The sequence below is a fragment of the Atractosteus spatula genome, unplaced genomic scaffold (genome assembly GCF_055471065.1).
Source record: "Atractosteus spatula isolate fAtrSpa1 unplaced genomic scaffold, fAtrSpa1.hap1 Scaffold_30, whole genome shotgun sequence".
NCBI lineage: Eukaryota > Metazoa > Chordata > Actinopteri > Semionotiformes > Lepisosteidae > Atractosteus > Atractosteus spatula.
The window spans coordinates 65,280-91,532 of NW_028296858.1; the positions used below are offsets into that span (position 1 = coordinate 65,280).

Genomic DNA, 26,253 nt, shown 5'->3' on the forward strand with positions numbered 1-26,253 from the left:
TGCTCGGCTCTCACACAGGGAGCAGACACACCGTCTCCACTAATGTGTTTACTACATCTATAGATCTGACCCCCTACAGCCCCGATATTCCTGGACAGGATATTTACCACCAGCCTCGTGAACTTCTCATCTTGACCTCTCCCAGGAGGAGCACAATTAACACAGAATCCCCTCTCCATTTAGCATTTATCAAATTGCGTGGATGCAGACATCACTCAGAATCACCTGTATGATTCTCCCAAATTCAGACTGGCTGTGCTTTCAAAAATGTATAGGTGACTAGCTTCCTAACAGTTTTAACAGCATTTGAAAAGGCTGTTGATGCATTGGGCTTGAACTGACCCCGGGTCAACTGCTTGGAAGACAGCTATGCCCGACACTACACCATCAACGCGCACACCACAGAGCCCCTCAGAACATCATACGATAATGCCACTGATATCGGAAGCTTTCTCCAGCATTTGTGATGATTCCACATATTGCGAAGGAATCATGATATTGTTCAATACTGTCGCTAGACGTTCGAATGGGTTTCAGGGCCAGGTGGACTGTTTCCTAGAGAGTCACGAACCGCAGTGGTATTGTATTGCAGTGAGACAACACAATGCCTGCTAGACTATTCATGCTATTCGTGCTAAATGCCACAGATTGTGTTTGTCCAGTCGTGTCAGTCATCCTGAAGCTACGGAAAGTCAGACGCAGATGTGCTGTAATACTTTCAGGAAGTTAGGATTTGTTTGTGCAAAATCCGAGAACATTGCTCTGTTATCTTATATCTTTGCTCTGTCATCATCATCAAGGCTCTGTCATCTACTGCTGAAAATGCGCAGTGGTTTTCTCAGAATGCCCTATGTATCCAAAGGATGTAAACTATGAAATAGTTAAACCTATGTAAACCTAAAGCTATAAGGGGAAGACAAATGTGAAGCGTTACAGCAATGGCATATCATGAGATGATTAATCGCAATTTCCATAGGAGCCCCATGGTTGCCTGGCAACCGTCAGCTTTGCGCAGTGGCAGTATCGTCGCCTATGAGGTTTAGCAGAGGCGCAGTTATTGCTAGTTGAAAACATTTCCCAATACCCCGCTTCCTCTGATTTGAAATACAATCAGTGGGAGCAATTTTTGACAGTCTCGTGAGAGGCTGAGCAAGGTGTTTAAAGACAAATTTTGTCATTGTATCATCATAGCACAAAGAAGCGTGTTTTTGTCTTCTCAACAGAAATGTTCTTTAGCTCTTTCAGCGTTATGCAGGGAACAACGTCCGTTGAGATCACCTTTGAGTCAGTGCAAATGTTTGTGAGCTGTCAATTCAATTTTAATATTGGTTGTACTGGTGTGCTGCTTGTCTGTGAAAAATTAATCTTCTGCTTCTTCATGCCGAATCATCTGCAAAGGTCGAGTTTATTCAATGTTTGCGCACAGCACTCCATCAGGAATATTTTGTCCTAGTTCAATAAGGACTTACTGCACGCATTCACAAACCTCACAAACCGATAAAACTGGTTTGCTGGTTAAAAGATTTTATTAAATGTGAAAAAAGGTCTGATTGTGAAAAGGTCAAAATGTTAGTGAAAAAATCAGTAACATGAGGAAAAATAAACTGTGGGAGCCCCATGACTCCCCATGTCATGCTGTATTTCTCTCTCATTCTACTGGGAGTGGTGCCGTCGCTTCTGGATAAAGACTCTCAGTAGTCATTCCAGACAGGTCAGGTATGACTGTGCTTTGCCACAAGAACCTCAGAGATTGTAAGCTGGGTAGTTTCAGATCACTATTTTATTAAAGGTTCAAGCAAACCCAAATACTTTTGCAAGAGACATTTCAGAATCCCAGTCAAATCCAGTATGATTGCTGGATCCTTCGAATTCGACTGAAGTATAGCACAGATCTGCAGTCCACCATTAGAATACTGTGGGTGTGTTGTATAAGCCACATGGCCAAAATAGTTCTAAAACAGGAGATGCATCCTCGTTTAGGAATGTGGTATAAAGTGAAATGGTCTGGGAAGAGTCCTACGTTTGAACAGTTCAAAATAGACGTAAAGGGGTATTTACGGACTCTTTCGAAATGTAAGAACAAGCTGTGCGGACCTTATCTTTATTTACCTTGTGTAATCGTTTTTCATAAAGTGTAATTGTATTATAGCATGTGCCCCTGATGATTTTCTTCATACGTTATATGTGCTCTTGTTTGTATTGTATGTAGTTTTGTTGTTCAAATAAAACGTAAAAGACACAACTTTCCGGATGCGGCTGCTGTAAAAATAAAATGACATCAAGGGTGCTGTACGCAGAGGTCTGAAACCTGCTCCACAGAAGATCTTTATCCAGAGGTGTTAAAGAAGTCGAGATCTCACCATGAGAGGGGAAGCATCTCAGAAAAAGCAGGTGCAGTCGGTTCCACGGTCATAACGCCACTAAGTCGGGTGACAAGAGCAAAACCCACCCGACCTCCTCCGAGCAAGTAATGAGACAAAGAGACAGCGCACAGCGGGTAGCGTGGCCGAGCGGTCTAAGGCACTGGATTAAGGCTCCAGTCTCTTCGGGGGCGTGGGTTCGAATCCCACCGCTGCTAGGTGCTTCTGTCGCGACCCCCTTTCAGCTGACTTCAGACGAAAGGGAGGGAACTGCTTTTTGGCAGTCTCTCGAGAAACTAAGCAAAGTGTTTAAAGATACTTTCTCAGCTTGACATCAAGGCACAAAACAAAAACCTTCTTGCGTCCTCTCAACCCAAAAGCGCTTTGCCACTTTTTGCGTTATGCAGGGAACGACGTCTGCCCAGATCACTTTTGTGTCAATGCAAATCGTAGTGTGCCCTCCGTTTTAATGTTGGCTGTGCTGGCGTGCTGCTTCTGTCTGTGAAATATGAATGTTCTGCTTCTTCACACCGAATCGTTGGCGGGGGTTGAGCTTGTTAAATCTTTGCGCATAGCGCTCCTTTGGAAGTACTTTGTCCAAGTTCAAAAGCGATCGTGGGATTTACTTCATGCGTTCAAAAAGCATGCCTCGCACGACAGATTTAAATGGGGAATGGAGCCTGCTTCTTGCTGTTTTTCCTGTGGTTGCAGTTACAAAGTTGATCGTGCTTTCACATTCTGTTAACAGTATTCACTGGCTGAGCTTTATCAGTTGGTTCGTAAAGGAATCTCTGCTTCGGTTCCAGAAAAGTCATCTGTAGTGTGTTTTTTTCCGTGCCCATGGCAGTCTTTTAAAGCTGGTAGTAATGGCGGCAAAGTTAATTTTTTATCCTCTTTAAAAGAATAAGGACGGGCTGGGGCGAGCTCCATCTACCACTCTTTCAGCTAACCACCGAACTCGCGAACTGATTACACTGCAGAGCCCCAGGCGCCTCGCTTTTCTCCATTCTCTGGGTTAGGGTGAAAAAAAAAAATTTGCTGGTATTAGCTGGCCTGCTGGGAGTACCTCTTCTTCACTGATCAGCAAGATTTGTGTTTCATCTTTCGCAAGTTGTATAGATTTCTTTCAAAACAAGTTGTTCCAGAAAGGAAACGAACACTTGCATTCACCTGAATTAAAAGGCATGGGATTTGCCCATAAGGATAAATTCTGTACAGTAAGACAGGAAGAAAGGCACCGCTGGGAATCGGACCCAGGATCTCTTGTTTACTAGACAGGCACTTTAGCCAACTAAGCCACGGCGCCGGCAAAGTGCTGTCCTTTGACAGCCACTTGGACACATCTCAACTGCTCTGAGACATCTGCGTTCGGTGTGCACCGAGCCTGCTCGCCTTGCAAGTTGCCTCATTTACATGCGATAGCTCCAGCACTAAGATAAAGGATGAGAAATGGCTTTTATCTGGCACTTTTCATGTGAGAGGATCTCAATCTGCTTTCCGTGTACAAGAGGATGTCCAACTCATGTAGCTAAAGACGTAGACGACAGTGCTTCGCTGAAATCTTGATCTCAGAACCCTCGGCATGACTCCGCTGTGTTCTGCTTTAGACAAAGGGGAGAAAAGACTTCTTTCATCACACGTTTTGCACTGTTTACGGTGTTTGCAGTGCTCTTTCTTAAATGAAAACCAGGAATCGCCACCATATGAGGTGAGACTAGATAATATTGGAACAAGTAGCCTCGCCATTCCATGCGTGACGTGAGCAAAGTGTAATTCCTGTCTTTATAGTGTGCTTGTTAGAGACTTAGCTGGCACCCAGAGTGCTTTAAATCCGGAATTCAGCAGCCCAAGACAAGAGAGCTTCCTTCGTCTATGTTTTTTGAGTGAAGGGGGGAAACCATGCGTGTGCTGCAAACGATCTTAGTATCGAAGTGCCGTCCCACATAACCGATCCGAACAATCTGCTTTACAGAGGAGCACTGCCGGAGCTTATCGTTGGCAAACTGAAGACCAGGCCGACCTCTTCTGTGACTCTTGAACACTGAATCTCAAGGTTGTGAATTCAAGCTCCACGCTGGCGGGAAATTCCATAGGTAATGATCACATTTTCTTGCATGCTAATCAAAAGAAATATTAAGAAAACTTTTCCCGATACCAGCTTTTTACAAAAGTAAAGGCACACGGCACATGTGTGCCACATCACGTCCGAGTTTAGTGACAACTACCTCAGAGATTGTAAGCTGGCACAAAACAAAGTTTCAGATCAGATCACTTTTTTTTATCAAAGGTCCAAGCAAACCCGAATACTTTTGCAAGCGACATTTCAGAATCCCAGTCAAATCCAGTACGATTGCTGGATCCTTCGTATTCGACTGAACTATAGCACAGATCTGCCGTCCACCATTAGAATACTGTGGGTGTGTTGTATAAGCCATACCGCCCAAAATAGTTCTAAAACAGGAGATGCATCCTTGTTTAGGAATGTGGTATAAAGTGAAATGGTCTGGGAAGAGTCCTACGTTTGAATAGTTCAAAATAGACGTAAAGGGGTATTTACGGACTCTTTCGAAATGTAAGAACAAGCTGTGCGGACCTTATCTTTATTTACCTTGTGTAATCGTTATTCATAAAGTGTAATTGTATTATAGCATGTGCCCCTGACGATTTTCTTGATACGTTATATGTGCTCTTGTTTGTATTGTATGTAGTTTTGTTGTTCAAATAAAACGTAAAAGACTCAACTTTCCGGATGCGGCTGCTGTAAAAATCAAATGACATCAAGGGTGCTGTACGCAGAGGTCTGAAACCTGCTCCACAGAAGATCTTTATCCAGAGGTGTTAAAGAAGTCGAGATCTCGCCATGAGAGGGGAAGCATCTCAGAAAAAGCAGGTGCAGTCGGTTCCACGGTCATAACGCCACTAAGTCGGGCAACAAGAGCAAAACCCACCTGGATTCCTCCGGGCAAGTAATGAGACAAAGAGACAGTGCACAGTGGTTAGTGTGGCCGAGCGGTCTAAGGCGCTGTATTAAGGCTCCAGTCTTTTCGGGGGTGTGGGTTCGAATCCCACCGCTGCTAGGTGCTTCTGTCGAGACCCCCTTTCAGCTGACTTCAGACGAAAGGGAGGGAGCTGCTTTTTGGTTGTCTCTCGAGAAACTAAGCAAAGTGTTTAAAGATACTTTCTCAGCTTGACATCAAGGCACAAAACAAAAACCTTCTTGCGTCCTCTCAACCCAAAAGCGCTTTGCCACTTTTTGCGTTATGCAGGGAACAACATCTGCCCAGATCACTTTTGTGTCAATGCAAATCGTAGTGTGCCCTCCGTTTTAATGCTGGCGTGCTGCTTCTGTCTGTGAAACTTGAATGTTCTGCTTCTTCACACCGAATCGTTGGCGGGGGTTGAGCTTGTTAAATCTTTGCGCATAGCGCTCCTTTGGAAGTACTTTGTCCAAGTTCAAAAGCGATCGTGGGATTTACTTCATGCGTTCAAAAAGCATGCCTCGCACGACAGATTTAAATGGGGAATGGAGCCTGCTTCTTGCTGTTTTTCCTGTGGTTGCAGTTACAAAGTTGATCGTGCTTTCACATTCTGTTAACAGTATTCACTGGCTGAGCTTTATCAGTTGGTTCGTAAAGGAATCTCTGCTTCGGTTCCAGAAAAGTCATCTGTAGTGTGTTTTTTTCCGTGCCCATGGCAGTCTTTTAAAGCTGGTAGTAATGGCGGCAAAGTTAATTTTTTATCCTCTTTAAAAGAATAAGGACGGGCTGGGGCGAGCTCCATTTACCACTCTTTCAGCTAACCGCGGAACTCGCGAACTGATTACACTGCAGAGCCACAGGCGCCTCGCTTTTCTCCATTCTCTGGGTTAGGGTGAAAAAAAAAACTTTGCTGGTATTAGCTGGCCTGCTGGGAGTACCTCTTCTTCACTGATGAGCAAGATTTGTTTTTCATCTTTCGCAAGCTGTATAGATTTCTTTCAAAACAAGTTGTTCCAGAAAGGAAACGAACACTTGCATTCACCTGAATTAAAAGGCATGGGATTTGCCCGTAAGGATAAATTCTGTACAGTAAGACAGGAAGAAAGGCACCGCTGGGAATCGGACCCAGGATCTCCTGTTTACTAGACAGGCGCTTTAGCCAACTAAGCCACGGCGCCGGCAAAGTGCTGTCCTTTGACAGCCACTTGGAGACGTCTCAACTGCTCTGAGACATCTGCGTTCGGTGTGCACTGAGCCTGCTCGCCTTGCAAGTTCCATCATTTACATGCGATAGCTCCACCACTAAGAGAAAGGATGAGAAATGGCTTTTATCTGGCACTTTTCATGTGAGAGGATCTCAATCTGCTTTCCGTGTACAAGAGGATGTCCAACTCATGTAGCTAAAGACGTAGACGACAGTGCTCCGCTGAAATCTTGATCTCACAACCCTCGGCATGACTCCGCTGTGTTCTGCGTTAGACAAAGGGGGGAAAAGACTTCTTTCATCACACGTTTTGCACTGTTTACGGTGTTTGCAGTGCTCTTTCTTAAATGAAAACCAGGAATCGGCACCATATGAGGTGAGACTAGATAATATTGGAACAAGTAGCCTCGCCATTCCATGCGTGACGTGAGCAAAGTGTAATTCCTGTCTTTATAGTGTGCTTGTTAGAGACTTAGCTGGCACCCAGAGCGCTTTAAATCCGGAATTCAGCAGCCCAAGACAAGAGAGCTTCCTTCGTCTATGTTTTTTGCGTGAAGGGGGGAAACCATGCGTGTGCTGCAAACGATCTTAGTATCGAAGTGCCGTCCCACATAACCGATCCGAACAATCTGCTTTACAGAGGAGCACTGCCGGAGCTTATCGTTGGCAAACTGAAGACCAGGCCGACCTCTTCTGTGACTCTTGAACACTGAATCTCAAGGTTGTGAATTCAAGCTCCACGCTGGCGGGAAATTCCATAGGTAATGATCACATTTTCTTGCATGCTAATCAAAAGAAATATTAAGAAACTTTTCCCGATACCAGTTTTTTACAAAAGTAAAGGCACACAGCACATGTATTTAGTAACAACTACCTCAGAGATTGTAAGCTGGGTAGTTTCAGATCAGATCACTTTTTTTATCAAAGGTTCAAGCAAACCCGTGTAGCGGCAATGCTTGTTAATAAGACAGAATTAAGTGTTGCTGTGCTTTCCCAAATGAGGCCCCATCTCTCTCTTCAAATCTGTGGTGCAGCCACAGAGAAGCTATTCATGCAGGCTGATTTAAAGATGTTTTCTTTTGATAAGGGACAGCTCCCAAATGGGGATGCACTTAGCTAAGCCTGGCTATCATGATCAATGGTCATCCATTGGCGCCTATCTGTCTAGGGAGTGCCAGAAGGACATCAGGACTGCATTCCTAAGTGTCAGGAGTAAGTGACTCACATCTCACCTTGATCAACCAATCAGGGACTGGTAGGGCCGAGTAACCCACGTAGGACTCTGATGCCCATGGAACTTTCAGCCAATGAACGAGCTGAAGTTCCTCCAGGTAACAACAGGCAACACAGAGGGCCTGCGAGAATTCTGTGAACTTTTTCGGACAATTCAAAGGAGAATTCCAGGGCAGGACGGCCCAGGAGCAGAAGGCTCCCAAGGGAAGGACATTCTCGCAGCGCGCCTCCTGACCATCCTGAGACTCAGCCCGGACAACCACGGAACGGCCAGTGTGTCCGAGTGCCAGAACTTTCCTTTGTTCTAAGAGTCTTGAGTGGAGGTTGCCAGAGAGTAACCAGAGGATCCACCCGAAGTTAGCATCAGCAGTAAGCCTCGTGAACAGGTCAGAACTGTGGACAGCTGAATCACTATTCAGAACTAGCGCTTCATCAGGAACGAACTGATCTTCTTCCTGACTTGCTGGGACCCACATTCATCTTTTCTCCTGTGCACAAACTCTTGCTAGTTTCAGCCAAAAGAGAGCATCAGCAGCACACCGTCGCAAGCCGCAACAGCACAGCTTAGCACCTAGCCAGAGAGTGCTTATTGGACAGCAACAAGCCTGCAACTGTTTCTTTGTGCCCACAGGAGATCTGAATCCCCAGAGATTGGATGAGTATTCAACTTCACTGCATTACTGCTCGAGAATTCAACTGTTATCCCAACCAGTTGATATCAATTTAATTCCTAAGAGTTATGTACTTGTTTCAAGTATCTAATGTAGAAGTTATGACGAAGTTCATTTACGAAACGGTCTAAATGAATGATATACTGAACGTATGTCCTCTTGATATATGTAACTCATCGTGACTGATTGAATATATATCTTTTGTATTCTGATAACCCTCTCGATAAGATCTGTTAGGTTTATATGCAGATTCTATGTATTAATAAATGTATCCTTGTGTATTAGTACCTGTGTGTGTGCGTTGTTTGAGTTATATCGCAAGGTTGGATTCTAAAGCCATTAAAAGAAGCATTTTGTGATTTATGGCTACAATTAATAATTGTCCCCGTGTAGCGGCAATGCTTGTAATAAGACAGAGTTAAGCATTGGTATGCTCCTAAAGGAGGCCCCATCTCACCCTCCATCTCTGTGGTGCAACCACAGAGAAAGAATTCATGCAAGTTGATTTAAAATGTTTTTCTTTTGATAAGAAGCAAGCTCCCAAAGGGGGATGCACTTAGCTAAGTCTGGCTATCATGATCAATGGTCATCCACTGGCGCCTATCAGTCTAGGGAGTGCCGGATGGACATCTGGACTGCATTACTAAGTGTCAGGACTAAGTGACTCATATCTCACCTTGATCAACCAATCAGGGACTGGTAGGGCTGAGTAACCCACGTGGGACTCTGATGCCCATGGAACTTTCAGCCAATCAACGAGCTGAAGTTCCTCCAGGTAAAAACAGGCAACACAGGCCTGGAGATTCAGATTCAACAAGATTGAGATTCAACAAGATTCAGATTCGGGAGATTCAGTAAGATTCTGGAGAGGATTCTGTGGACTGTTCTAAAGGGAATTCAAAGGAGAATTCCAGGGCAGGACGGCCCAGGAGCAGAAGGCTCCCAAGGGCAGGACATTCTCGCAGCGCGCCTCCTGACCATCCCGAGACTCAGCCCGGACAACCACGGAACGGCCAGTGTGTCCGAGTGCCAGAACTTTCCTTTGTTCTAAGAGTCTAGAGTGGAGGTTGCCAGAGAGTAACCAGCAGCAGGCCTCGTGAACAGGTCAGAACTGTGGACAGCTGAATCACCATTCAGAACTAGCTCTTCATCAGGAACGAACCAGTCCTCTTCCTGACTTGCTGGGACCCACAGTCATCTTTTCTCCTGTGCACAAACTTTGCTAGTTAAAGCCAACACTAACTAGCCGGTCAGTGAGCATCAGCAGCGCACCGTCGCAAGCCGCACAGCACAGCCTGGCACGGAGCCAGAGAGCGCGGATTGGACAGCAACAAGCCTGCAGCTGATTGTTTGTGCCTGCAGGAGATCTGAATCCCCAGAAATTGGATGAGTATTCAACTTCAATGCATTACAGCTCGAGAATTCAATTGTTATCCCAACCAGTTGATATCAATTTAATTCCTAAGAGTTATGTACTTGTTTTGAGTATCTAATGTAGAAGTTATAACCAAGTTCATTTACGAAACGGTCTTAATGAATGATATACTGAACGTATGTCCTCTTGATGTGTAACACTTCGTAACTGATTGAATATATATCTTTTGTATTCTGATAACCCTCTCGATAAGATCTGTTAGGTTTATATGCATATTCTATGTATTAATAAATTTATCCTCGTGTATTAGTACCTGTGTGTGCGCGTTGTTTGAGTTATGTCGCGTGGTTGGATTCTAAAGCCATCAAAAGAATCAACTTTGTGATTTACTGCTACAATTGATAATTGTCTCAGTAAATGCCCAAACCCTACAGAACTGGTGCCTTCAGAGAGCCACTATGATTACATATTTGGCGTCCCTGAACGGCTATGAAACACTACACCCGTAAATGCCCAAACCCCTACAGAACTGGTGCCTCGTGAGAGCACACTACATATCCGATGATAGAAGCTGTTAATCAAGAGTTAGATAAAATGTTGGATGATGGAATTATTGAAGACGTGAATGAAGGTGCAGAATGGATCTCAAATATTCTGATAATACCTAAAAAAGACACCAAGGAAGTGAGACTGTTTGTGGATCTGCGAGAAGTGAATGAAGCAGTTATCAGAGAGAGACATCCAGTACCAAAAAAGCTTGAAAAGGGTTCTGGCAAGTTGAGTTGGCCCCAGAATCAAGACACCTGACTACCTTCATCACACACAGGGGTTGTTACCGTTTCAGAAAAGTTCCTTTTGGCTTGTCTATTGCACCAGACGCCTATCAGAAGGCTATGGACTCAATGTTGTGTGCAATGCCAGATGTTGTATGGTACAGTATATGGATGTTGTTGTAGTACATGCGGAAAATGAAGAACAACTAGAACAGAGGCTCAGGCAAGTATTCCAAAGATTCCAAGACAGAGGCTTAACTTTAAATAAAGATAAGTGTATCTTTGGCCTAAAAGAGATCGAGATACTGGGACCTTTGGTCACTGCAGAAGGAATAATATCAGACCGAAAAAGGTGACAGCTGTTTGCAGTGCACCGAGACCTGAGAATGTTGCACTTTTGCGCTTGTTCTTAGGCACTTGTAGATTTTTTATAAAATTCATTCCCAATTATACAGATATATCAGAACCCTTTAGAAAACTAACTAGGAAAGGACAGGCAATGCAAAGTACATAGCTCTCCAAATGTTAAATTGCCCTATTCTGTTTGTGTTTTCTATGTAGAAGTTACTTAGTCTGCTAGCAATGAGGTGATATTTAGAAGCGACTTAAGTAGAAATTTAACTAAAATTTGAGTTGTTACATATTTGAGTTGTTGTTAAAAAAAGAGAGTTGAATGTGTTGAATAGAAATGGAAGGTTTTACATAAATTTTGTTGTAATAGATAATTTTCTTGTGTGTTGATATATAATTCTTACAATCGTATGGTAAGGTTCTGGACTAAAATAACAAAAGAGGAGATGTATTATAGTGAGTAGACATTGCGAGACAACACAACGAGGGAGTATGAATATATGGCATAAGGTTGTGATTTGTGTAGTTAATAAACAGGTCAAAAGAATATAAGAATGGCTCTTTATTAATATACAATATATTCTGGATCCAAAAGAAACATTTAAAGCTGATAAAGTTTCCATTTATTTTGCTTGTAGTTATAACGTCCCTCGAAGAGAGATTTTATCAGTTACATGCAATGTATATTTTTGGCTTTTTGTATGGTACCAGAAATATTAAAAAAGATCTCATGAAGTATTGTCAGGACCTGCCTTTAGCGCTCTGTAGCGATAACGTTGCTGATATTCATGGACTAAGATGAACTGACAGCTTTATCTGCGCACCTTCTTTTTTTCAGCATGGAATAAACCTATTACTTGTTCCTTTGCAGCCTACGCACCTGAAAAACTAAAGCTCAGAGTCATGCTATGTCATGCTATAATTTAGAATGCAGTTCACTTTAAAATTAAAGGCAAAAAATAAAATCAGCATCACTCTACAAGAGTTAATAATACCTCTTCTACTACAGTGTCATCTACATTAAAACTTGTGTTAGCCCTCACCGGGCAATTTCCAATAATGACCAACATCATCAACTTCAAGTAAAATAAGATTCACACATGGAGTTTTATCTTGGAATGGAGGGCGGGAGAATTCATTTATACTCCCGTTGCATCTTGAGCTAAACTATTTTAAAAATATGATGCAGATTTGTTCAAGACATTTGTAATCGCCTTAAAGAGCGTTTTCATGAAGACATACGTCGGCTAGCTCTCCACTGTTAATTGACAGGACTTTTGAAGAAACTGTTCTCATACAACCAACATACAAATTACACATCTTAATAAACATGAATGGAAATCCGTGTTGTGAATAACATAAAACTGTCACTACACATGATTGAGTCCTTGAGTCTGGCACCTAAGACCACTCAGCCATCCTGACAAGCAGTGGAGGCTGCTGTTTTGAATGCGCCCGTTTCTTTGTCGAAGGATTATTAACTACTACTGATAGTTCTTTTCTTCTTATTACAGAGATTTCTACAGTGCAAGACAATTGACGATATAGATAAAGTAAAGTCTTGGCAAACTAAACAGGCATGGAAGCGGTTGGACCCCGCGATCTTCGGTTTACAAGACCGACACCTTAACGATTTATAATGACATTCACGAAAGATTTAAGGAAAGCACAACTGCCTGAACAGGGACTTGAACCCTGGACCCTCAGATTAAAAGTCTGATGCTCTATTGTCTGAGCTATCCAGGCTCCGGAAGGTAGTTAATACTGTCGGGATCCTCGCAAGTCACATGTCTCTTCTTGTGCCGAAGCGCAGTCGTACCTGACCCCTCTGGAATGACCACTGAAGGACTTTATCCAGAAGTGACGGCGCCACTCCCAGTAGAATGAGAGAGAAATACAGTACGACACGAGGAGTCAAGGGGCTCCCACAATTCATCTTTCCTCACATTACACATTTTTTCACTAACATTTTGACCTTTCACAATCAGATTTTTTCACATTTAATAAGATCTTTTAATCAACAACATTTAAGAAAGAAAACAAATGGAACATTTTTTGGAACAATAAATAAAAAACTTTCAATGCCTTGGTTGCATACGTGTGCACACCCTTTATAAAGGGGGTTGCAACTGTGCTGAAATTTAACCAGTCACATCCCAGATCATGTACAAAGGTTATTTGCCTTCACCAGACATCAGTTGTATTGATTCTGATTAGTCCTAATTTATATCAGCTGATCTCATATACAGTAACCAACCGATCTGGGAGAACAAACGTTCAAACTACACAGCGGAACATGAAAAGAAATCCAACTGCTGATTGTCAGCAAAGAATGTCGTTACAAATTATCCGCCAAGCTGTTTTATGTATCCGGCCACCTCTTTCCTTCCTACTCTGCAGTGAGCACAATTCTTTCAGTTTCTTCTCTTGTATATTCTTTTCTATTGTACTGTCCCTTTCCCCCATGTGGAGATGGATTCACAACCAAAACCCTGTTTTCACCCTGTGTTTCTGCAGTGTCAGTCTGTATGAGGGGTGGGTGTTCCACAGCTCCAGCGGTGCAATTGGCCAGCAAGCGGTGCTTATACAGCAGTACACAGCGGAGCTATGACGAGGTTGTGAGTTCAAACCTCACCTGGAGCAGAATGGCCTGTGTCTTTAGCTACTGAAAGCAACTGACAAGTTTAGGTGCTGGAGATGAGGTTTAAATTAATTTGAAAGAAACAAGTAAAGGTTTATTCTATATCACACCCAAAGAAGGCTCCACTGCTGAAACGTTGTTTCCTGCTCGTTTCAGCATGGAATAAGTAGTTGCAAGAAAATCAGCCGCCTGAATAGGGACCCTGAGATGAAAAGTTCGATATTCTACTGACTGGGCTATTCCCGTCTACTCAGTTTCTTTCTGAAACAGTGTTTTTCCAGAAATACTTACAATTTGTGAAATTTGTAATACAATCTTGCTTAAAAATTAGATGATTTTTTTCCCAAAAACTGTAAATGGAGAAAACCGACCCTTTTGAGTCTCTGTGGTACAATTGCTTAGTGCGGTCAGGTTGGGACTAAAATGATAGTAAGGTGCTGGTTCATGCACAACCTGGCATGCTTTTCTCACTGATCCAACATGAACATCATCTAGGGAAGAAGTGGCATGTAATGTTTAATACATTATTGACTTTATTGATAATTGGAGGGAATGCAAATGCTTTGCATGTATCGAATTACAGCACGTAACAACTGAGTACCTGAGTCGATATCACTGGGCAATTTCCAATAGTGACCAACATCATCAACTTCAAGTAAAATAAGATTCACACATGGAGTTTTATCTTGGAATGGCGGGCGCAAGAATTCATTTATGCTCCCGTTGTATCTTGAGCTAAACTATTTTAAAAATATGACGCAGATTTGTTCAAGACATTTGTAATCACCTTAAAGAGCGTTTTCATGAAGACATACGTTGGCTAGCCCTCCACTGTTAATTGACAGGACTTTTGAAGAAACTGTTCTCATACAAACATACAAATTACACATCTTAATAAACATGAATGGAAATCCGTGTTGTGAATAAAATAAAACTGTCACTACACATGATTGAGTCCTTGAGTCTGGCACCTAAGACCACTCAGCCATCCTAACCAGCAGTGGAGGCTGCTGTTTTGAATGCGCCCGTTTCTTTGTCGAAGGATTATTAACTACTACTGATAGTCCTTTTCTTCTTATTACAGAGATTTCTGCATTGCAAGACAATTGACGATATAGATAAAGTAAAGTCTTGGCAAACGATATAGGCACGGACGGGGTTGGACCCCGCGATCGTCGGTTTACGAGACCGACACCTTACCGATTTATAATGACATTCACAATAGATTTAAAGAAAGGACAACTGCCTGAACAGGGACTTGAACCCTGGACCCTCAGATTAAAAGTCTGATGCGCTACCAACTGAGCTATCCAAGCTCTGGAAGAAGGGTGACACTGTCAGGATCCTCGCAAGTCACATGTCTCTTATTGTGCCGAAGCGCAGTCGTACCTGACCCGTCTGGAATGACCACTGACGGACTTTATCCAGAAGTGACGGCACCTCACCCAGTAGTATGAGAGAGAAATACAGTACGACATGAGGAGTCAAGGGGCTCCCACAATTCATCTTTCCTCACATTACATATTTTTTCACTAACATTTTGACCTTTTCACAATCAGATTTTTTCACATTTAATAAGATCTTTTAATCAACAACATTTAAGAAAGAAAAGAAATGGAACATTTTTTGGAACAATAAACAACAAAAAACTTTCAATGCCTTGGTTGTATACGTGTGCACACCCTTTATAAAGTGGGTTGCAACTGTGCTGAAATTTAACCAGTCACATTCCATATCATGTAAAAAGGTTATTTGCCTTCGCATTTTTTAGAACAATAATTAAAAATAAACTTTCGATGTCTTGGTATCACACCCAAAGAAGGCTCCACTGCTTCCTTCTTGTTTCAGCATTGAATAAACCTTTACTTGTTCTTTTGCAGCCCATGCATGCTAACACAGCTACTTACTTAAATTACCATCACCTGTGGACCTCCAGCTGACCTGTACACAGATAGATAAGAGATTACTTGCTATGAATACAAACACTGTTACTGGAGGCGTGTTAGGGCTATTTTAGCTTAGATCATCAATTCATCTGACATTTCTTCTCCATCTATATCAACAGCGTCATCGCTACTGAGCGCTAAAGGCAGGTCCTGGCAATACAATCTTCTTTAGAAAACATTTTTCAAAGTATTTCCACTACCATACGTAAAGTAAAAGATACCGATTGCACGCAACTAATAAAATCTCTTTTCCAGGGACGTTGTAGCTAGATGCAAATTACAATCAAAAATGTATCAGCTTTAAAATTTTCTTTTGGATCCACAGGACGATCAGCACGAGACTCAAAATATGCCTGTGTTTGATTGTACAGCATAGATTGTACAGCATTTATGTTTATATTTATGTTAAAATGAAGGTAAATATATCAAAATATCAACATCCAACTTCACAGTGCTAACGTAACAATGCTTGTCAAAATCTCAAACAAATCCGCGTTGTATTTCTGAACTATTTTAGCAGAGGACGCAACAGGAGTATAAATGATATCTCCCGCCAGCCCTTCAAAGATACTTTTCCATGGGTGAATATGGTTCTCTGGGGAGTTGCGGCGTTGATCACTATTGGACTTCCCCGGTCTCAAGTGTTGTTGTTGGACACGGGCAAAAGACTCGCATTTTCGGCAAATATAAAGAGGTTTAAGGTTCCGGCTTTAGCGGAGGCAGTGTTTACATTGACAATAATAAGAAGATCGTCCCTGGGTGGGCTTGAACCACCAACCTTTCAGTTAACAACCGAATGCGCTCACCGATTGCGCCACAGAGACTGATGAGAGAGACACTTCTCCATTCGCACCTTTCCGGTCAAAAAATAAACATTGCTTGCATTTTCTTGCCAGTCGGCAATATTCCTTCTGCTCTGATAGCCAAGAATTAAATTTCATTTTTCACAAGCTGTATGAATTTCTTGAAAAACAAGTTGTTGCAGAAAGGAAATGCATTCATGCATTAAACTAAATCAAGCCCTATGCGGTTGTCCAAAATGGTACTTTCTGCACAAAAAGAAAGGCACAGCTGGGATGTGGAGCCAGGATCTCCAGTTAACGAGATAGATACTTAAAGCAACTAAGCTACAGTGCCGGCAGAATTCTCCTCTTTTACAGCCGCTTGGACACACCGCTCTGAGCCATCTGTGTTCAGTAAGCCCTGAGTCTGCTGGCTGAGCAAGCTGCCTCCTTTACACGCAACAGGAGCCCCGACTGTAAGAGAAACGAAGAGAAATGGCTTTTATTGGGCACTTTTCATGTCCAATGCGCTTGACATCTCCCAAGGGCGGCAGAGTTCATTTATGACACTTTTCCTTTCTTTCTTCTTTCTGTACTCTTTGATGAAACAAAACGAGAAATCATGGAAGGGAAAATGACTTTTTTCATGGAGAAAACATGCACCAGGAAATGTTGTGTTTAGAAGAAGTGAGTTAACATGAAAAGTGACCTAATTAACCGGAGCAAATGCTCACCTAGCAAGATCTGCTTTAATACAAGAGAGAAGTAGAGTGAAATACGTGATCATTTCACGCCGTTTTTTGTCAAGACAGAAAACCAGGCTGCTCCAGGTGAGGCTTAAACTTTCAACCTCGGCATGACTCCACTGATTATGTCATTTTACTGTACATGGCCTGAACAAGGAAGAAGATTGGAAGTCAAGACGTTATGGTGTTGTTGTAATACTTTCCTGCTCTTTTAATATTCAGGTTAAATCTTTTATTTTGGAGTACTTTCAATTGATATTAATCCTAGTCCCAATGAACGATTCTGGGCCATGGTGCATCTTAAATACTGTTCTTATAGGTTTCAGTTCCGAAAACAACTCAGTAGCCCGCTATGTGGAACAATTGAACACATTAGAACTGTTGTGAATGCAGTGGAAATAATTTAGTCACTAAATAACAAGCTTATGCACCACTCTGATTTGTTCTGATTTGCCTTGAAAATATTTTTTATGATGGCAAAATGATTTTTGAACTGAAAATCCACCACTCGCTTGAAAATTATTATATTTAACAAAAATTGCTTTCCAGACACCACAACTATTCACAATAATTTTATCAATACATGTCTTAATGAAAAGTGTATTTTTTTAATAATTAACTTTAATGTCCATCTTTATTAGTAGATGTATTACATGTACAGCCTTTAATATGCGATAGTGAATTTTCAGGTATCCTGAGGAGGGAAGAAAACTGAAATAAAGGAAATACATATTTAAAGGGGTGTGTTCTGTCATATCTGGGTGTTTGAATAGATTTGTTGTATAAGTTATTGTGATTTCACTCTATACTTGTGTTTTTCAGGAGAAAGTAGTTACATTGGGGATTTGAGGGTATAGAAAATACGTTGTGCTGTACGGGTAAATGTAAGGATATGTTGAAAAAAACGTATTGTCACCTTCGTGAACGTCATTATTAGATACCTGTTGATCGTTTAGTGACCTAGGCCTCCCTCTGGACTCTGCACTGAGTTGAAAGCTACGGGAGCTCCTCACTGCTTGTCCTGTATTGTTACCTGTGCTCTTGTCTACATTATCTACGTGCAGCACAGCACCAAGAACACCATAAACTTTGTGACGGAAAGTGCTTAAGAGCATGAAAAATATTGAACAATTCAAACATTCATAGAACAACTTGAAAAACTGAGGGACAAAAGACCATCTATTTCGCAGGTTCACAGTAGTTGCAAGAAAATCAGTCGCCTGACTAGGGACCTAGAGATAAAAAGTTCGATATTCTACTGACTGGGCTATCCCTGTCTACTCAGTTTCTCTCTGAAACAACGTTTTTCAAGAAATTTGCAAAATTTGAAATACAATACTTGCTTAAAAGTGCAGATTATTTTTTACCCAAAACTGCAAATGGAGAAAACCAACTCGTTGGAGTCTCTGTGGTACAATTGCTTAGTCCGGCCACGTTGGGACTAAAATAATAGTAAGGTGATGGTTCAACTGCATCCAGGTATGCCTTTCTCACTGTTCCAAGGTGAACATCATCTATGGAAAAAATGGCATAAAATGTTTAACAGATTATTGACCTTATCGATACCGACGTCTTACCACTTGGCCACCACGCCTGCAGTTCCGCTTACTTTCCCATCAAGGCTAGCACGTTTTTTTAAAATACAAAAAAGTTCAATCTTTGAGCACAAATTGCCATGGTAGGAGGAATAAAACAAATATGACTGTTCAAATTAATTCTATTGAAACTGATTTAATTGCGCAGAATCTACAACAACAAAACCATGATTCTTAACAAGGAGATACTGGGCAGCAGTGGGATTCCAACTCACGCCCTCGAAGAGACGGCGCTTTAATCCAGCTCCTTAGAGCACTCGGCCGGGTTACGCTTGATAGCAGCTTTTCAGCACTTGTAGTCTGTCTTTGTGGTGTTATGCTGCATGGAAGAGACTGCACCTCCTTTTTCCGAGATGCTTTCTCTCACTTGGTGAAATATTCACTTCTTTGGCCCTCTGAATATAGTTCTTCTGTTAAGCAAGCTTCAGACTCTGCGTAATCGTCTTTTATCTTTCCCTCTTCTAGCTGTACTGTGGTTATTTTATATGTTCATCACTTGTATTTTCTTTAGTGTTTCCTTTCACAAACCGAAAATGTTCAAGGTGATCTTCTCACCACACTCCACGTAGATAAATTAAAAGAAATCACAGTAGAGTAAAAGACACGCAGTGAGGAGCTCCCGCAGTGAGTACCCTTGAATTCGAAAAGAGGAAAGGCGCACTGCACATCTGCGGAACATCGCAAAGTAATTTTTTTTATTAAAGGTTCAAGGAAACCTGAATATGTTTACTAGAAGTATTTCAGAATCACAGTCAAATCGAGTACGATTGCTGCACTGATCTGCCGTGTGAAATTAGAATACTGTTTGTGCGTTGTATAAAATACGCTGTTCAAAGCTTTTCTAAAACTACAGAGATACGTTTCGGAATGCGTCTTCCTGTAAAAATAAAATCTCCAAAACCGTAGACGAAGGAGAGAGCCGATAGTCCAGGGGAAGCCAGAGATCCAAACTCCAAAAGAGGGGAGAAACCAAAGTCGGAACCTGAACAGTACGAAGAGGTAGAAGGCGTAGCGCAACTAAGTAGCTCGAAAGGTAAACCAATACTGACCGAGGAAGTAGGGAAAGACTAGTGCTTAAATATAAAAGGAGACGGAGGTGTGGTGGTGAAAGCGTACACTAACAGGTAGACTAATGAACTAAGACTCCGCCTTCTTCTGCCTCTTTCGTTGCTGGGAGGCAGGGATCGTAACACATGGTTATAGTGTTACTACTGCTATTACAGCTACTACTACTGCTGCCACTGATACAACTGCAACTAATAAAATTTTACAGCTACTCCTACTGCTACTACTAATGTTTCTAAAGCTACTAGTAGTACTGTTACTGCTCCTAATACTGCTGCCACTGACACAACTGCTACTACCACTACTACCATTACTACTACGACCATGACTTCAGATTCTAATACTAATTCTGATACTAATACTCCTGCTACTATTACTGCTGTCATTACTACTAATAGTGATAAAAACAGAGCACTCACAGCTCTGTAGACATTGGTCTGGACTCTAGAAAGTGATTCGATTTGCATGCAGCTCTGGACCTCAACACCTGTTGATGGGTCACTTCTATCAGACACAACATTGGAGCCCAAGCCCACCTACAAACACATTCACACACACTGAGAGATACAGTATACACCTACACACTCACACACATTCACACACACAGACACTACACATACTGACTAACACCATACACATTTATACACACAATCAGACACATACATGCACAAATACAAACTAGCACACATTCACAGACACACACATACTGTAGACACTACACTAAGAGATACACACGCACACACTGATACGCACATTTACAGAATCACACATAGACAGTACACATACTCACAGACACAAACTCACATACTGACGGACACCACATACACTCTTACCTACAGTTACACTATTACAAACACTAACAAAAATACCACTAATATTACAACAGTAACACTATCACTATGACTAACACTATCATTATTACTAACAATAACACAAAGTTACTACTACACTACTAATACTAATAATAACAGTAATAATATCACTAAAACTAACATGACTACTAGTGTAAATAGTCTAACTGTAAATCTATAATAAGCACTAATATTAACATGAATACTAGCATTAATATTAAAACTACCAGTTGTACTCTCACTAATATTAACATGAATACACTAGTATTAGTAGCTGTCCGTGACGTCACACCGCTCTTTGTGATGAAGGCGAGACACCTAGCCGGGCACAGTGACTTGGTGCGTGTCGCCGTGGTTACCAAACTTATGATTTGTAAACAAATGGAAAATGCATTTAAACTGTTACTTAAACAAATTTATCAACTTGGAATATAACTATCTAGCTCTAGGATTAAATTCCTAAATAATAATTTGAATAACCATTCTTTAATTTTGGATTGAACATTATTAACACTAAACGCACTATGGTACTGTAATTGATCGATACAGGCGGTATTGACCGTTTTCTAGATATTTAAAACAGGGTCAAGAACGGGAAAAGAATCAGTACTCACCAATCGGTGAAGTTAATCGTTAATTCTACGGTTCTTCAGCTGAATTAATAGGTTGTCGATAGATAAGTGATCAATAACTCTCCACCGCAGTCTCGCTCTCTGATCCCGGCGCTCTGGCTGGTGTCTCTGACGTCACAGTGCTCTTTCTGACATATATAACATCTCCAAAAAAAAACACACCGGGCTTTGAAGAGAGGCGATTCATAACAGCTGGAGGAGGTGTAATATTTGTGTGCGTCAGCAGTAAAACTGCATGTTGATTGATGGAGGGCTGAGTGGGGAATAACGGTTGCTCAGGGTCACAGGTCATAGTGAATTTAGGAGCTAACTGGTTCGGAGTTACAGGTTAAATAATAAAGAGTTTCTTCGAGTGTCACATCTTCGTCCTGGGTTCTTAATTTTTACACTATACGTGTACGAGAAACAAGACAGTGTGTGTGTGCCCTTGTGATTCTGGGAGACAGATCGAACCTGGGCTAAAAGAGAGATGGCTTAGCCCTCTTCCATTCGCTAGTTCAGAGTTGTACAACCCATTTGTATCTGCTTGGCAGCACAGTCGTCATGCACAAAGAACGCTTTGAAAAGCGTCAAAAGCAAGTCATTCCGAGTTGGTCGTTTGTGTTTTCGAAATGCTGAATTGCTGCGAAATGCTGAAATGATCTCACGGCTCCTCGGTTGTCATTTCTGCTCCGTAAAGGAATCACAGCACGCGTCGCCTTCCAGCACGCTGGGTCGGGACACGATGCCGGGGATCGGAAAGTGCGATGTCTTCCTCGTTAGTAGAGTGGCAAGTATCCCCGCCTGTCACGCGGGAGTCCAGGGTTCGATTCCCTGACGGGGAATAGAAAGCTTCTCTTTTACCTCCTTAGAGAAAGGACTGCCTTTCACTTCTCTGTTTTCTTTCACAGCGCCGTGCACCTTTTCATTGCTCTCGCTTTCAGAGCCTCCGCACGGCACACGACTCGACATCAGGAAGCACATTGAAGTGAAAGCAGGAAGCGCTGCGACATGCACTGTGCAGATCCCGCCACACTAAGAGGTGAGTGGGTCTGTTCGATGCACAAAGAACGCTTTGAAAGCATCAAAGGCAAGTCATTCCGAGTTGGTCGTTTGTGTTTTCTGTTCAGACGCGAAATGCTGAATTATCTCTCGGCTCCTCGGTTGTCATTTCTGCTCCGTAAAGGAATCACAGCACGCGTCGGCTTCCAGCACGGTGGGTCGGGACACGATGCCGGGGGTCGGAGAGAGCGATGTCTTCCTCGTTAGTATAGTGGTGATTATCCCCACCTGTCACGCGGGCGACTGAGGTACATCAGGACGCGCATTGAAGTGAAAGCAGGATGCGCTGCGACATGCACTGTGCAGATCCCGCCACACTAAGAGGTGAGTGGGTCTGTTCGATCACAGCGCTAGGCGAATCCCCAATCCCCTTTTGTGCGTGCCGACAAAAGAAGCCGGTCTGTTTCCGCCCGGTTTCGAACCGGGGACCTTTCGCGTGTGAGGCGAACGTGATAACCACTACACTACGGAAACGGTGGCAATCCCTGCCCAGCGGCCCAGCGCTGAGCTTCGCCAATGCGATTCAGCTGCTTCCAGTGCCTTTATTGGAGTGCGCTGATGGACCGTGTTCTCTCTCCAGAGACCAGCACGCCTGTCATGGACGGAGAAGGAAAGGCGGCGCCACATTCTACAGCCCTCTCCACGCAATCGACGAAATCGGGCTACTGAAGTGGAGAAAATCGCCTCTCCAGAAAGTGCAAATATCATCTTGGAGAGTATAAATCCTATTGCCGAAGGTCAGCCCTGTCTACCAGAGTAACCCTCCCACCTCCTGCAGGGATGATCAGCTCGTCTCACACGCGAGAAGTCTTCGGTTGGAAACAAGCGCCCCCTCTTCTCACGCGTTTTGCACGTTCGAGTGGTTTTAATGCGGCTCCTTCGTACACGGTGCTGATCTTTTGGAAAGCAGGAGGCAAAACTGACACGTTCCCATACCGGGAGTCAAACCCGGGCTGCCTGGGTGAAAACCAGGAATCCTAACCGCTAGACCATATGGGAGCACACAACCCCGCTGTTCCGGGCATCATGCAAGCAAACTACATAAATATGAGAAAACACGCAAGAGAGTTGTCACTCAGAGTGTCGAAGGGTCGATGTATACTGGGGCTCAGTTGAAATGCAACGTCAGGACTTTTCCGAATTAGGTCACACGAAGAGAGCACAGCCTTTTCCGCCCTACCATGTGTGTATCGGTAACTCGCCGTGATCGTATAGTGGTCAGTACTTTGCGTTGTGGCCGCAACAACCCCGTTCGAATCCGGGTCACAGCAGAATAGGGGCGTCTGCTTTTACTACTTGCGCGAATGAAGGCAAAAAAAAAGCCAATCGATGTGAACGAACGGCGCTTTACAGAGGAGTAAAGCGCCTGACTGGATCGTTGATGAACGACAGAGGCCACTCCGACCTCTTCTCGGTTTTCTTCAATGACTTACTAAGGATCTTCTTCACATTCGCGCATGCAGGGGAAGCCAGTTACACCAAAGCAAACGCAGGAAAGTGCATTTCAAGCAGAGACCAGGAGGGACTTGTTTACACCGAGAGTGGTCGGAGAATGGAACAATGCGCCCAGCCCTGTTGCTGGAGCCGATTCTTGATGAGATCTTGGGCTCACTGGATGCTAATCTTTCTGTTGTTCTTGCAGGTCCTGCGCTGCTTTTGAGCCGACAGAGCTCGTCCTGGTCTGTCGGCACAGCCCAATTGCAAATGATCGGCTCCGCGTACAGAAGGAATGTGCGTTAGGTACAAGAGTGCATGAAGGCACCGGAAATACATTGGGAACAAATGACCGGTCGCTCAAGACCTCTGTGAAGTACAGGAGCGTGCAACAAGAGGCTGTTTCCGCCCGGTCTCGAACCGGGGACCTTTCGTGTGTTAGGCGAACGTGATAGCCGGTACACTACGGAAACCTGCAGGGACCGCTGCTGGTGTCTCGCTTGCGTTTCGGGCTGAGAAAGGGAAGCGTCACTTTAGGCAGGGGGCGCTGGAGAGAGGAACAAAGGGCGCGATGAAACAAAATGCCGAAACCCGGGATCGAACCAGGGACCTTTAGATCTTCAGTCTAACGCTCTCCCAACTGAGCTATTTCGGCAGTGCACAGAGCCCACAGCCACCTGCTCCAGCCTTCCTATGTTGCGGCATGAGCGCACCAAGAGGAGCGGGAGAGTGTTGCAGGAACGTCACTCAGAAGGAAAGCCACCCAGCTGCGCCCTCTGGGCTCTGTCCAGCGCATCTTCCTCGCATGGACTCCTGCCTGCGACGGGCAGGAAACAATTAGCAAGAACAGAACAGCACCCCATGGGTGTCTCATGACCACACCTTAGGTTGTGACACGTGCAGGTGTGAGGGGTTGCCGGGCTACTCTGGAGCAGAGCTTGGGCGGAGGGGGGGCGGGAAAGCAGACAAAGAGGTGACACCTCAAGGTCTGCACGATCACAGCTCTCCGCCGCCCCAGGCTTCCGCTCGATAAGCTACTGGACACACCCGCCCCTCCTCACACAGACCGTGGTAAAGCCCCCGAGTGGGAGGGCTCTCTCTTCCTCCCAGGAGCTCTTGGACACGACGCACAGACAGAGCGCGGGGAGCCGCCGCCTGCAAACAAGGCTCCAGGCAGGACTCCACTCCACTCCACAGGAGCCGCAGAGCAGAGGAGATGGGGGCAGCTTAGCTCCTGTGCAGAGACCTGAGCTGTTGTTGCTGCGGACGCTGTCTTTTCTGTTCTCGGGGTAGGAGTGAATGTTGAGTTGCCCTTAGAAATGAAGCAGAGCACTTCAACGGCACGGGTGTGTGTGTGTGCGTGCGCCCTGGTGATTCTGGGAGACAGATCGAACCTGGGCTAAAAGAGAGGGGGCTTAGCCCTCTTCCATTTGCTAGTTCAGAGTTGTACAACCCATTTGTATCTGCTAGGCGGCGCAGTCGTCGTGCACAAAGAACGCTTTGAAAAGCGTCAAAAGCAAGTCATTCCGAGTTGGTCGTTTGTGTTTTCCGTTCAGACGCGAAATGCTGAAATGATCTCTCGGCTCCTCGGTTGTCATTTCTGCTCCGTAAAGGAATCACAGCACGCGTCGCCTTCCAGCACGCTGGGTCGGGACACGATGCCGGGGGTCGAAGGGTGTGATGTCTTCCTCGTTAGTATAGTGGCAAGTATCCCCGCCTGTCACGCGGGAGACCGGGGTTCGATTCCCCGACGGGGAGTAGAAAGCTTTTCTTTTACCTCCTTAGAGAAAGGACTGCCTTTCACTTCTCTGTTTTCTTTCACAGCGTCGTGCACCTTTTCATTGCTCTCGCTTTCAGAGCCTCCGCACGGCACACGACTCGACATCAGAAAGCACATTGAAGTGAAAGCAGGAAGCGCTGCGACATGCACTGTGCAGATCCCGCCACACTAAGAGGTGAGTGGGTCTGTTCGATGCACAAAGAACGCTTTGATAAGCGTCAAAGGCAAGTCATTCCGAGTTTTTCGTTTGTGTTTTCTGTTCAGACGCGAAATGCTGAAATGATCTCTCGGCTCCTCGGTTGTCATTTCTGCTCCGTAAAGAAATCACAGCACGCGTCGGCTTCCAGCACGGTGGGTCGGGACGCGATGCCGGGGGTCGGAGAGAGCGATGTCTTCCTCGTTAGTATAGTGGTGATTATCCCCACCTGTCACGCGGGAGACTGGGGTACATCAGGACGCGCATTGGAGTGAAAGCAGGATGCGCTGCGACATGCACTGTGCAGATCCCGCCACACTAAGAGGTGAGTGGGTCTGTTCGATCACAGCGCTAGGCGAATCCCCAATCCCCTTTTGTGCGTGGCGACAAAAGAAGCCGGTCTGTTTCCGCCCAGTTTCGAACCAGGGACTGCTGGAGCCGATTCTTGATGAGATCTAGCATCCCCCGCTGCATGCTAATCTTTCTGTTGTTCTTGCAGGTCCTGCGCTGCTTTTGAGCCGACAGAGCTCGTCCTGATTGCCCAATTGCAAATGATCGGCTCCGCGTACAGAAGGAACGTGCGTTTGGTACAAGAGTGC

The 26,253-nt window shown here is 44.0% G+C and overlaps 7 non-coding genes across 7 annotated transcripts; 3 read left to right on the forward strand and 4 right to left on the reverse strand.

Annotated features, from left to right (window-relative positions):
• The first annotated feature begins 1,003 nt into the window (after positions 1 to 1,003).
• LOC148807453 (U4 spliceosomal RNA) lies at positions 1,004 to 1,145 on the forward strand. The gene has a single exon (XR_016088869.1). It is a non-coding gene; the product is annotated as a U4 spliceosomal RNA (small nuclear RNA).
• A 1,351-nt stretch (positions 1,146 to 2,496) lies between these two features.
• Positions 2,497 to 2,578, forward strand: trnal-aag (transfer RNA leucine (anticodon AAG)). The gene has a single exon. It is a non-coding gene; the product is annotated as a tRNA-Leu (tRNA).
• A 3,864-nt stretch (positions 2,579 to 6,442) lies between these two features.
• trnat-agu (transfer RNA threonine (anticodon AGU)) lies at positions 6,443 to 6,516 on the reverse strand. Its single transcript has one exon. It is a non-coding gene; the product is annotated as a tRNA-Thr (tRNA).
• A 9,766-nt stretch (positions 6,517 to 16,282) lies between these two features.
• On the reverse strand, positions 16,283 to 16,356 carry trnan-guu (transfer RNA asparagine (anticodon GUU)). The gene has a single exon. It is a non-coding gene; the product is annotated as a tRNA-Asn (tRNA).
• A 6,289-nt stretch (positions 16,357 to 22,645) lies between these two features.
• On the reverse strand, positions 22,646 to 22,718 carry trnav-cac (transfer RNA valine (anticodon CAC)). The gene has a single exon. It is a non-coding gene; the product is annotated as a tRNA-Val (tRNA).
• A 1,542-nt stretch (positions 22,719 to 24,260) lies between these two features.
• On the reverse strand, positions 24,261 to 24,333 carry trnaf-gaa (transfer RNA phenylalanine (anticodon GAA)). Its single transcript has one exon. It is a non-coding gene; the product is annotated as a tRNA-Phe (tRNA).
• Positions 24,334 to 25,364: 1,031 nt separating this feature from the next.
• On the forward strand, positions 25,365 to 25,436 carry trnad-guc (transfer RNA aspartic acid (anticodon GUC)). Its single transcript has one exon. It is a non-coding gene; the product is annotated as a tRNA-Asp (tRNA).
• The last annotated feature ends 817 nt before the right edge of the window (positions 25,437 to 26,253 follow it).